The 13,715-nt window shown below is 45.8% G+C and overlaps 1 long non-coding RNA gene across 1 annotated transcript; it reads left to right on the top strand.

Moving 5' to 3' along the window:
* Positions 1 to 1,850: 1,850 nt before the first annotated feature.
* On the top strand, positions 1,851 to 4,989 carry LOC123097209 (uncharacterized). The gene is made up of 3 exons (XR_006446912.1): positions 1,851 to 2,450; positions 2,531 to 2,822; positions 4,901 to 4,989. It is a non-coding gene; the product is annotated as an uncharacterized lncRNA (long non-coding RNA).
* Positions 4,990 to 13,715: the final 8,726 nt, after the last annotated feature.

Below are 13,715 nucleotides of genomic sequence, written 5' to 3'. Positions count from 1 at the left end.
TCTTATTATTGTTTCATCCAAGTAATCTAGTTTCTTCTTTCCGGAGTTGTTCATCATGTCACATTTCCCGGTTCGAGATGTTTCATCTTTTCGTTTCCGGAGTTCCATGTTTTCTCGGTTATATCGTCGCAAAGCTCCATCTAAATCATCGCAAGGCTTCACCTTGTGTTTTCAACCTCTCTTTCTTTCTATCATCCTTTTATTACCGGAGTTATGGATGCTCTACATGGTGGTTCGTCAAGGATTCTTTTCATTCTTCAATAATTCTTCAAGATTTCTCTCGAAGTTATGACCCGCCAAGCTATACTCAAAAGTAAACATGGTGCTCAACACATGTTTTGTTTTGAGGAGTTCAAGTATTCTTCTTCTTGCATTTCGAAGTGCAATTCTTTCTACCTTATCTTTTCAGGTGGTGTTATGTCACTCTTGACAATTTCCCTTCGTGATTCAAGTTGTCAAGAATGAGATATTGTGAAACCATCATTTTCTCTTCGATCATGAATTGTTTCAACCCATATTAATCTCTCTGTTGGAGTTATCTTGTGTCATATTTCACCTAAAGCCTTCCATTGGGAATGTTGCTATTTGTGGTGCTTATCATTGATCCAAGCTTTCTCCATATCCTTCTCGGTGAAATAGGTTTTTCATCTCTTCGTTGATCTCAAACAAGCAATTGTTTTTCGTTAGTGGCAGAATGTCATCTCATAGTCTTGAGATGTTTCCATAAGCCCATTACAAGCTTATTCTTTTCGTTGTTGGTTTTCCAACAACCCCGTTTTAACCTTCTTGCAAGGATGCTTTCCAAGTTCATTTGTGGCAGAAGTTGGCATTTTCTTCTCCATTCTTCTATTTCAATGATCTATCTTCTATTCTTTCTTCTGGAGGCATGCTGATGTTGCTCTCTTCACTCATCATCTCGATTGTGAGGATCGTGTTCTTTTCGTGCTTATCCATTTAACCGCAGTGTTGTGTCTTCTCTACAAGTTCTTTTCATCTTATCAAGTTTTCCTTCTCCTTTCAGTCGGAGTGCTGCCCAAATTATATCAATCTTATTCCTTCTCTATCTAGTTTTAATCGGAGTGGTTTCAATATCTATCTTATCACTAAACCTCTTCGTACTCGTCGTATCCCTTGTTCCTCTTTTCTAACAGAGTGTTTTCAACTATGTTCATCTTCGTTGTTTTCTTTCTTTCATATTGCTCAACCTCTCAAGGTTCGTGGTTTCACTCATTCATCAAAGAAGCAACTTAGTTTACCTCTTCTCTTCATCTTCCGTTTCTCTCCGGTGCCATCCTAGATCTCGGGACGAGATCCTCTCGTAGTGGTGGAGTGTTGTAACGCCCCGGATACAACTTTCCATATTCGTAACTCCAACTCTTGCCTTTTCCGGAGATGCGATATGATATTTCCTTCGTGGTTGGGTTTTTATCTTTTGTTTTGCGTTTTGTTCATGTTATGCATGTCATCTCATAGCATCATTCGCATTGCATCGACATCGTCTTCATAAAACTTGCATCCGCTCGTAGTTGCCGTGTCCCCCTTGCTTTTGTTGGTCATTCCGAGACCAACCGGGTTTTCCATTCCCCTCTTGTCAAACCAACTAACCTCTCTCAGACCCCCTCGTGTGCGCGTCCGAAACTTGCCTGGACCCGACCCGGGCAGTCGTTACCGTTGGATCCAGATCATCCCCAAACATCCCGAAAACATCTCCGTTTTCTTATTTGGTCTCCCTAACCTATTTATTCTCGGTCGTTTGTTTTCGATCGGAGGGACCGGATAGCCCTAGGCTAAACCACTTGCTATATATATATGCAGATGAAACCCTAGGCATGTCCCATCCATCCATCGAATCCTCCCCGCCGCCACTTCTCTCTTCCTTGGGATTGCTCCCGATCCAAAATCCACCAACCAGAGCCAAATCCAGATCCTCTCTCGCCCTCCGACCACCTCCCTTGTTCTTCGCGCCGCTCCATTCCTAGCCTCCCACGCCCAGCCGCATCGAGCGCCCGCAGCTCCATTCCCGTGCGCCTCCTCTGCTCGGCCTCGCCGCTGTTCCGCCACCCCCAGCAAGCTCCGGTGACCAGCAGGTCCCCAGCGCCGCCCTTTTCCCCTGCCTCCTCTGTTACCTGCTCTTGATCCCCCTCTCTCTCATGTCCATGTCCCTCTCCCCGCCATGGACAGGTAACACCAAGCCGTCGGCCACTAGGAGCTCAAGACGGTGCCGCCCCATCGCCTGGATCCGTTGCTCCGTCCGGCCTCCCTCGCCTCTCCCGCGTCACCGGAGGTCGCCTCCGCCCGCGCATCTTCGTCCCGGAGCGCCTCCCCGCCATGGCCGCCCGAACCTGAAGCTCTATCCTGCCTCGTTCCACGCCTCGGCTCCGGCCAGAACGAATCGTCCCCGGCCTCCTCGTCAGACCGGTTTCCCCTGTCAAGTCCTTGCGTCGCCTCAGGTCGCGTGCCCCTGCCTCTCTCTTCTTTTCCCTCTCCATCTCTCTGCTCTCTCATGGTCTCTCTCTCCTTCTCTGCACAGGGACATGGCGCCGCTCGTTCTTCTGCAAGCTGGAGCAAGGACCCGTAGGACCCCCGCCGTTCGGATCCGCAACCCCGTGCCTCATCCTCGTACATGCCCGGCCGCGCCACCGGAGCCCCGCAGGTCGCCCGCCCGCGAAGACTCTGCTTCCAGTGCGCCGCTTTGTTCGTTCTCTGCCACGTCAAGCTCAATCCGGTCCCCATTGACCGCGAGCGTCGGCTGGGTCGCAGCCGCGCGGGCCCAGCTCCCTTTGCCCGCGAGGCCCAGCTCTGCGCGCCCCTGTTGGCCCAATGTGAGCAGCCCAGTCCCAGCAGATCTGGCCCGTGTCATGTTTTTTTTACCGTCTGCGAATTTGTCTAATTTATCCAGTGTTTTCAGATTTACAGAAAACCCCCTGTTGTTCATGCATTAATAACTCTTGAACCGTGCATCGGATTAAAATGATTTAAACATGCAAAATGCTTAGAATTTTGTGTAGATTAATATTATGCCACTTTCATCCATGTTTAAAATGTTTAAAATGCTATTTGATTAAATTTGCTTAAATGACATGTTAAAATGATTTATTTCATAACTAAATAACCGTAGCTCCGTTTTAAATAAACTTTATATGTAAATGGGGTGGAAAAATGCCTAGATTAACATGGTGCACTTTATTTTCCTGTTTAACAACTCTAAAATTATGTAATAGGCAGAACAGTACCAAAACTAGAATATGCACATGGGGATTTTCCAGAATTGCTGTTTTGTGGTTCCGGCCTCATTTAAACTTGCTTAGATAGGTAGTTTTATTATGCCTCACCTCTTGCCATGTTTAACAACATTTAATTTTGTTTGGTAGCTTAAACGAGAGAGAACTAAATAATTGATGTGGTGTTTTGCATGTTGAGCTCCACTTAATTTGTAGGATTGTTTGTGCACTTTGCCATGCCATGCTCTTTAAACCGGACATGCATCATACTTGTCTGTGCATCATGCCATGTTTATGCTTGTGCATTTACCATGTTGTTTGTTTCTTTCCGATGTTGCTTCTTAGTTCCGGTAATGTTGCGATTGTGAGGATTCGTTCGACTACTCCCGTCCGTCTTCTTCATGGACTCGTTCTTCTTCCTAGCGGGATTTCATGCAAGATGACCGCTACCCTGGATCTCACTACTATCATTGCTATGCTAGTTGCTTCGTTCTATCGCTTTGCTGCGCTACCTATCACCTGTTTATCAAGCCTCCCATATTGCCATGAACCTCTAACCTTTGATACCTTTCCTATACAAACCGTTGTTTGGCTATGTTACCGCTTTTGCTCAGCCCCTCTTATAGCGTTGCTAGTTGCAGGTGACGTTGAAGATTTCTCCATGGTGGACAGGATTTTGGTTGGGATATCACAATATCTCTTATATTATTAATGCATCTATATACTTGGTAAAGGGTGGAAGGCTCGGCCTTATGCCTGGTGTTTTGTTCCACTCTTGCCGCCCTAGTTTCCGTCATACCGGTGTTATGTTCCCGGATTTTGCGTTCCTTACGCGGTTGGGTGATTTATGGGACCCCCTTGACAGTTCGCTTTGAATAAAACTCCTCCAGCAAGGCCCAACATTGGTTTTATCATTTGCCTCACCTAGCCCTTTTTTCCCTTGGGTTTCCGGAGCCCGAGGGTCATCTTTATTTTAGCCCCCCCGGGCCAATGCTTGTCTAAGTGTTGGTCCAAACCGAGCGATGTCCGGCGCCCCCTGGGAAATCAGGGTCTATGCCAACCCGACGGCTGGCTCATCCGGTGTGCCCTGAGAACGAGATATGTGCAGCTCCTATCGGGATTTGTCGGCATAGCGGTAGGCTTTGCTGGTCTTTTTTTACCATTGTCGAAATGTCTTGTAAACCGGGATTCCGAGTCTGATCGGGTCTTCCTAGGAGAAGGTATATCCTTCATTGATCGCGAGAGCTTATCATGGGCTAAGTTGGGACACCCCTGCAGGGTATTATCTTTCGAAAGTCGTGCCTGCGGTTATAGGCAGATGGGAATTTGTTAATGTCCGGTTGTAGATAACTTGACACCAGATTCGAATTAAAATGCATCAACCGTGTGTGTAGCCGTGATGGTCTCTTTTCGGCGGAGTCCGGGAAGTGAACACGGTTTTGTGTTATGATTGACGTAAGTAGGAGTTCAGGATCACTTCTTGATCATTGCTAGCTTCACGACCGTTCCTTTTGCTATCTTCTCGCTCTTATTTGCGTATGTTAGCCACCATATATGCTTAGTCGCTGCTACAACCTCACCACTTTACCACTTCCTTTCCCTTTAAGCTTTGCTAGTCTTGATACCCATGGTAATGGGATTGCTGAGTCCTCGTGGCTCACAGATTACTACAACAACAGTTGCAGGTACAGGTTATGCGATGATCATGACGCGAGAGCGATGTTGCTTGTTTTGGAGTTCTTCTTCTTTGGCTTCTTCTTTGATCAGGGGATAGGTTCCAGGTCGGTAGCCTGGGCTAGCAGGGTGGATGTCGTTTGAGTTTCTGTTTGTGTTCATCCATAGTCGGATGTTGCTCTTATGTATTGTGATGTTGTATTCGTGTTGCATTGTATGCCTCTTGTATGTATCCCCATCTATTATGTAATGTTGATGTAATGATATCCACCTTGCAAAAGCGTTTCAACATGCGGTTCTATCCTTGGTGGGACCTTCGAGTCTCTTTAGGATAGTATCGCATATTGGGCGTGACAATACTTTCACTAGTGCAAGTTCTCTCAACAATAATAACATAGATAGATCATATAACAATCCCTCAACATGCAACAAAGAGTCACTCCAAAGCCACTAATAGCGGAGAACAAATGTAGAGATTATGGTAGGGTACGAAACCACCTCAAAGTTATTCTTTCGGATCGATCCATAAAAGAGTTCGTATTAGAATAACACCTTAAGATACAAATCAACCAAAGCCCTAATGTCACCTAGATACTCCATTGTCACCTCAACTATCCATGGGCATGATTATACGATATGCATCACACAATCTCAGATTCATCCAACCAACATAAAAGTACTTCAAAGAGTGCCCCAAAGCTACTACCGGAGAGTCAAGAACGTGTGCCAACCCCTATGCATAGGTTCTCAATGTCACGAAACCCGCAAGTTGATCACCAAAACATACATCAAGTGGATCAATAGAATAACCCATTGTCACCACGGTTATCCCACGCAAGACATACATCAAGTGTTCTCATAAAAGACTCAATCCGATAAACTAACTTCAAAGCGGAAACTAAATTCATCACAAGAGAGTAGAGGGGGAGAAACATCATAAGATCCAACTATAATAGCAAAGCTCGGGATACATCAAGATCGTGCCATAGAGGGAACATGAGAGAGAGAGATCAAACACATAACTACTAGTACATACCCTCAGCCTCGAGGGTGAACTACTCCCTCCTCGTCATGGAGAGTGCCGGGATGATGAAGATGGCCACCGGTGATGGGTTCCCCCTCCGGCAGGGCGCCGGAACGGGCTCCCGAGAGGTTTTTGGTGGCTACAGAGGCTTGCAGCGGCGGAACTCCCGATCTATCTTCTGTTCTGGAAGTTTTAGGGTACGTAGGTATATATGGGTGCAAGGGGTACGTTGGTGGACCTCCGGGGTGCTCACGAGGCAGGGGGCGCGCCCTAGGGGGGTGGGTGCGCCCCCCCACCCTCGTGGGCAGCCCGGGACTCCCCTGACATGCACTCCAAGTCTATCAGGTGGGTTTACTTCCAAAATTAACTTCTCCAGTTGATTTCTTTCCATTTTGACTCCGTCTGATATTCCTTTTCCTTGAAACACTGAAATAGGCATAAAACAGCAAATCCGGGCTGGGCCTCCGGTTAATAGGTTAGTCCCAAAAATAATATAAAAGTGGATAATAAAGCCCAATATTGCCTAAAACAGTAGATAAAGTAGCATGGAGCAATCAAAAATTATAGATACATTGAAGACGTATCAATCGTCAATGAACGTTAAGCATGCGGACCCTGCGGGTTCGAGAACTATGTAGACATGGCCGACACACCTCTCCGGTCAATAACCAATAGCGGAACTTGGATGCTCATATTGGTTCCTACATATTCTATGAGATCTTTATCGGTCGAACCGTTATGACAACATACGTAATTCCCTATGTCCATCGGTATGTTACTTGCCCGAGATTCGATCGTCGGTATCTTCATACCTAGTTCAATCTCGTTACTAGAAAGTCTCTTTAATCGTTCCATAATACACCACCTCATGACTAACTCCTTAGTCGTTTGCTTGCAAGCTTATGATGTGCATTACCGAGAGGGCCCATAGATACCTCTCCGATACTCAGAGTGATAAATCCTAATCTCGATCTATGCCAACTCAACAAACACCTTTGGAGATACCTGTAGAGCATATTTATAATCACCCAGTTAAGTTGTGACGTTTGATATCACACAAGGCATTCCTTTGGTATCCGGGAGTTGCATAATCTCATAGTCGAAGGAATATGTATTTGACATGAAGAAATCAATAGCAATAAAAACTAAACGGTCATTATGCTAAGCTAACGGCTGGGTCTTGTCAATCACATCATTCTCCTAATGATGTGATCCCGTTATCAAATGACAACTCATGTCCATGGTTAGGAAACCTTAACCATCTTTGATCAACGAGCTAGTCAAGTAGAGGCTCACTAGGGACGCAGTGTTTGTCTATGTATTCACACATGTATTTAGGTTTCCGATCAATACAATTCTAGCATGAATAATAAACATTTATCATGAACAAGGAAATATAAATAACAACTTTATTATTGCCTCTAGGGCATATTTCCTTCAACATGGTGATAACGAAGGCGTAGGGGAAGTAGTGGATCGGTGGCGAGTGAAAGATCGTGGATGTCGCCTAGAAGGGGGGTGAATAGGCACTTTAAAATAATTATGGTTTAGGCTTGAACAAATGTGGAATAATCCTAGCGCTTAATTCAAGCACAAAACCTACAACAACTAGGCGCACCTATGTGCACCAACAACTTATGCTAAGGAAGATAAACTACTAAGTGATAGCAAGATACATGACAAGAAACAATATGGCTATCACAAAGTAAGGTGCATAAGTAAAGGAATCGGGTAAGAGATAACCAAGGCATGCAGAGACGACGATGTATCCCGAAGTTCACACCCTTCCAGATGCTAATCTTCGTTTGGAGAGGTGTGGAGGCACAATGCTCCCCAAGAAACCACTAGGGCCACTGTAATCTCCTCACGCCCTCGCACAATGCAAGAAGTTGTGATTCCACTAAGGGACCCTTGAGAGCGGTCACCAAACCGTACAAATGGCAACCCTTGGGGGCGGTCACCAAACCCGTACACTTTGGCAACCCTTGGGGGAGGTCACCGAAACCCGCCAAATTGCCCGGGGCGATCTCCACAACCTAATTGGAGACCCTGACGCTTTCCCGGAGCTTTACACCATAATTATTGAACTCCGAACACCACCAACCGTCTAGGGCACTAAGGCACCCAAGAGGAACAAGCTCAAGGGTACCAAGCACCCAAGAGTAATAAGCTTCTCAACTTCACTCCCACGAATCACCTTGGAGAACTCAAACTGGTGCACCAAATGCAATGGCAAGGGCACACGGAGTGCCCAAATCCTTCTCTCCCAAATCCCACCAAAGCAACTAATGCTAGGGAGGAAATGAGAAAAAGAACTAAGAAGAGAACACGAAGAACTCCAAGATCTAGATCCAAAGGGTTCCCCTAACATATAGAAGAAAGTGATTGGTGGAAACATAGATCTAGATCTCCTCCCCCCCCCCCCCCCGCCCAAAAAAAATAGCAATAATCCATGGAGGGATTGAGAGATAGCAAGCCCGAAGAAGGTCAACAATGGGGGAAGAACACGAACTAGAAGGATAAGGTTCAATGGGGAAGAAGACACCCTTTTATAGGAGGGGGGAAGTCCAACCGTTATGAGCTCAGCCCGCACACGAGCGGTACTACCACTCGGGCGGTAGTAACGGGGAAAAGGAGCAACGGCTAAGTACCTTGGGGCGGTAGTGCCGCTTGTAAGCGGTACTACCACTCATCCCAGTGGTACTACCGCGGGAGAAGCAGAACATGGGAGCAGAGGAGCCACGGTAGTACCGATCAGCGGTACTACCACTTATAGGCGGTACTGTCGTGCCTCACTGCTGCCCTACTACTATTGAACCCGACACCAAAAACAAAAACCCCAGAATAAGCAGCGGTAGAAGCCACGAAACTGGACAGCTTAAGTGTTGGAAATATGCCCTAGAGGCAATAATAAATTAGTTATTATTATATTTCCTTGTTCATGATAATCGTTTATTATCCATGCTATAATTGTATTGATAGGAAACTCAGATACATGTGTGGGTACATAGACAACACCATGTCCCTAGTAAGCCTCTAATTGACTAGCTCGTTGATCAATAGATGGTTACGGTTTCCTGACCATGGACATTGGATGTCATTGATAACGGGATCACATCATTAGCAGAATGACGTGATGGACAAGACCCAATCCTAAGCCTAGCACAAAGATCGTAGTTCGTATGCTAAAGCTTTTCTAATGTCAAGTATCATTTCCTTAGACCATGAGATTGTGCAACTCCCGGATACCGTAGGAATGCTTTGGGTGTACCAAACGTCACAACGTAACTGGGTGGCTATAAAGGTGCACTACAGGTATCTCCGAAAGTGTCTGTTGGGTTGGCACGAATCGAGACTGGGATTTGTCACTCCGTGTAAACGGAGAGGTATCTCTGGGCCCACTCGGTAGGACATCATCATAATGTGCACAATGTGACCAAGGGGTTGATCACGGGATGATGTGTTACGGAACGAGTAAAGAGACTTGCCGGTAACGAGATTGAACAAGGTATCGGTATACCGACGATTGAATCTCGGGCAAGTACTATACCGCTAGACAAAGGGAATTGTATACGAGATCGATTGAGTCCTTGACATCGTGGTTCATCTGATGAGATCATCGTGGAACATGTGGGAGCCGACATGGGTATCCAGATCCCGCTGTTGGTTATTGACCGAAGAATGTCTCGTTCATGTCTGCATGGTTCCCGAACCCGTAGGGTCTACATACTTAAGGTTCGATGACGCTAGGGTTATAAAGGAAGTTTGTATGTGGTTACCGAATGTTGTTTGGAGTCCCGGATGAGATCCTGAATGTCACGAGGAGTTCCGGAATGGTCCGGAGGTAAAGATTTATGTATGGGAAGTCCTGTTTTGGTCACCGGAAAAGTTTCGGGTTTTATAGGTAACGTACCGGGACCACCGGGAGGGTCCGGGGGGTCCACCAAGTGGGGCCACCGGCCTCGGAGGGCTGCATGGGCCAAGTGTGGGAGGGGACCAGCCCCAGGTGGGCTGGTGCCCCCCCCCCCCACAAGAGCCCAAGGCGCCTAGGGATGGGGGAGGGGGCGCACCCACCTAACTTAGGGGGCAAGTTTCCCCTCTCCCCCCCCCTTGGCCGCCCCACAGATGGGATCTGGGCTGGCCGCCGCCCCTAGGGTGGAACCCTAGGTGGAGGCTCAGCCCCCCCTCTCCCCCTATATATACTTGAGGGGTTTTTGGGCTGCCAACACATGAGTTTCACCTCTCCCAGGCGCAGCCCTACCTCTCTCCCTTCTCCTCTCCCGCAGTGCTTGGCGAAACCCTGCAGGATTGTCACGCTCCTCCACCACCACCACGCCGTCGTGCTGCTGCTGGACGGAGTCTTCCTCAACCTCTCCCTCTCTCCTTGCTGGATCAAGGCGTGGGAGACGTCACCAGGCTGTACGTGTGTTGAACGCGGAGGTGCCGTCCGTTCGGCACTAGGATCTCCGGTGATTTGGATCACGACGAGTACGACTCCTTCAACCCTGTTCTCTTGAACGCTTCCGCTTAGCGATCTACAAGGGTATGTAGATGCACTCTCCTTCCCCTCGTTGCTGGTTTCTCCATAGATAGATCTTGGTGACTCGTAGGAAAATTTTGAATTTCTGCTGCGTTCCCCAACAGTGGCATCATGAGCTAGGTCTATTGCGTAGATTCTTTGCACGAGTAGAACACAAAGTAGTTGTGGGCGTTGATTTTGTTCAATATGCTTACCGTTACTAGTCCAATCTTGTTTCGACGGTATTGTGGGATGAAGCGGCCCGGACCGACCTTACACGTACTCTTACGTGAGACAGGTTCCACCGACTGACATGCACTTGGTGCATAAGGTGGCTAGCGGGTGCCAGTCTCTCCCACTTTAGTCGGAACGGATTCGATGAAAAGGGTCCTTATGAAGGGTAAATAGCAATTGGCATATCACGTTGTGGTTTTGCGTAGGTAAGAAACGTTCTTGCTAGAAACCCATAGCAGCCACCTAAAACATGCAAACAACAATTAGAGGACGTCTAACTTGTTTTTGCAGGGTATGCTATGTGATGTGATATGGCCAAGAAGAATGTGATGAATATATGCGATGTATGAGATTGATCATGTTCTTGTAATAGGAATCACGACTTGCATGTAGATGAGTATGACAACTGGCAGGAGCCATAGGAGTTGTCTTTATTTATTGTATGACCTGCGTGTCATTAAACAACGCCATGTAATCACTTTACTTTATTGCTAACCGGTAGCCATAGTAGTAGAAGTAATAGTTGGCGAGACAACTTCATGAAGACATGATGATGGAGATCATGGTGTCATGCCGGTGACGATGATGATCATGGAGCCCCGAAGATGGAGATCAAAAGGAGCAATATGATATTGTCCATATCATGTCACTATTTGATTGCATGTGATGTTTATCATGTTTATACATCTTATTTGCTTAGAATGACGGTAGTAAATAAGATGATCCCTCATTAAAATTTCAAGAAAGTGTTCCCCCTAACTGTGCACCGTTGCGAAAGTTCGTCGTTTCGAAGCACCACGTGATGATCGGGTGTGATAGATCCTTACATTCACATACAACGGGTGTAAGCCAGATTTACACACGTGAAACACTTAGGTTAACTTGACGAGCCTAGGATGTATAGACATGGCCTCGGAACACAAGAGACCGAAAGGTCGAGCATGAGTCGTATGGAGGATACGATCAACATGAGATGTTCACCGATGATGACTAGTCCGTCTCACGTGATGATCGGACACGGCCTAGTTGACTCGGATCATGTAATCACTTGGATGACTAGAGGGATGTCTATCTGAGTGGGAGTTCATAAGATGAACTTAATTATCCTGAACATAGTCAAAAGATCTTTGCAAATTATGTTTCGCGCTTTACTTCCACTGTTTAGATATGTTCCTAGAGAAAATATAGTTGAAAGTTGATAGTAGCGATTATGCGATCAGTAGAAAGCTTATGTCCTTAATGCACCGCTCAGTGTGCAGAACCCCAAACATCGTCTGTGGATGTTGCGAACATCGGACATACACGTTTTGATAACTACGTGATAGTTCAGTTAAATGGTTTAGAGTAGAGGCACCAAAGACATTTTTCAAAACGTCGCGGAACATATGAGATGTTTCGAGGGCTGAAATTGGGATTTCAGGCTCATGCCCGCATCAAGAGGTATAAGACCTCCGACGATTTTCTTAGCATGCAAACTAAGGGACAAAAGCTCAATCGTTGAGCTTATGCTCAGATTGTCTGAGTGCAACAATCACTTGAATCGAGTGAGAGTTGATCTTCCAGATGAGATAGTGATGTTTCTCCAAAGTCATTGCCACCAAGCTGCTAGAGCTTCGTGATGAACTATAACATATCAGGGATAGATATGATGATCCTTGAGGTATTCGTGATGTTTGACACCGCGAAAGTAGAAATCAAGAAGGAGCATCAATTGTTGATGGTTGGTGAAACCACTAGTTTCAAAAGGGGCAAGGGCAAGAAGGGGCACTCCATGAAACGGCAAATCAGTTGCTGCTCTAGTGAAGAAACCCAAGGTTCAACCCAAACCCGAGACTAAGTGCTTCTATAATAAGGGGAACAGCCACTCGAGCAGAATTACCCTAGATACTTGGTAGATAAGAAGGCTGGCAAGGTCGATAGAAGTATATTGGATATACATTATGTTAATGTGTACTTTACTAGTACTCCTAGTAGCACCAGGGTATTAGATACCGGTTCGGTTGCTAAGTGTTAGTAACTCGAAATAAAAGCTACGGAATAAACGGAGACTAGCTAAAGGTGAGCTGATGATATGTGTTGGAAGTGTTTCCAAGTTTGATGTGATCAAACATCGCACGCTCCCTCTACCATCAAGATTAGTAATAAACCTGAGAGTTGTCATTTGGTGTTTGCGTTGAGCATAGACATGATTGGATTATGTCTATCGCAATACGGTCATTCATTTAAGGAGAATAATGGTTACTCTGTTTATTTGAATAATACCTTCAATGGTCTAGCACCCGAAAGGAATGGTTTATTGAATCTCGATCGTAGTGATACACATTTTCATGCCAAAAGATATAAGATAGTAATGATAGTACCACTTACTTGTGGCACTGCCATGTAAGTCATATTGGTGTAAAACACATGAAGAAGCTCCATGTTGATGGATCTTTGGACTCACTCGTTTTTGAAAAGTTTGAGACATGCAAACCATGTCTATTGGTGTATACGCATGAAGAAACTCCATGCAGATGGATCGTTTGGACTCACTTGATTTTGAATCACTTGAGATATGCAAATGATACCACATGGGCAAGATGACTGAAAAGCCTCATTCTCAGTAAAATGGAACAAGATAGCAACTTGTTGGAAGTAACACACTTTGATGTGTGCAGTCCAATGAGTGCTGAGGCATGTAGTGAATATCGTTATGATCTTACTTCACAGATGATTTAAGTAGATACTGAGTATATCTACTTGATGAAACACAAGTCTGAATTATTGAATGGCTCAAGTAATTTCAGAGTGAAGTTGAAGATCATCGTGACAAGAGGATAAAATGTCTATGATATGATCATAGAGATGAGTATCTGAGTTACGAGCTTTGGCACGCAATTAAGACATTGTGGAAATTGTTTCACAATTAATACCGCCTGGAACACCATAGTGTGATGGTGTGTCCGAACATCATAGTTGCACCCTATTGGATATGGTGCGTACCATGATGTCTCTTATTGAATTACCACTATCGTTCATGGGTTAGGCATTAGAGACAACCGCA

The sequence above is a fragment of the Triticum aestivum genome, chromosome 1B (assembly GCF_018294505.1).
Source record: "Triticum aestivum cultivar Chinese Spring chromosome 1B, IWGSC CS RefSeq v2.1, whole genome shotgun sequence".
In the NCBI taxonomy this organism is placed as follows: Eukaryota; Viridiplantae; Streptophyta; class Magnoliopsida; order Poales; family Poaceae; genus Triticum; species Triticum aestivum.
Note: the sequence above shows the minus strand (reverse complement) of the source record. Positions and strands in the feature narration are given on the sequence as shown.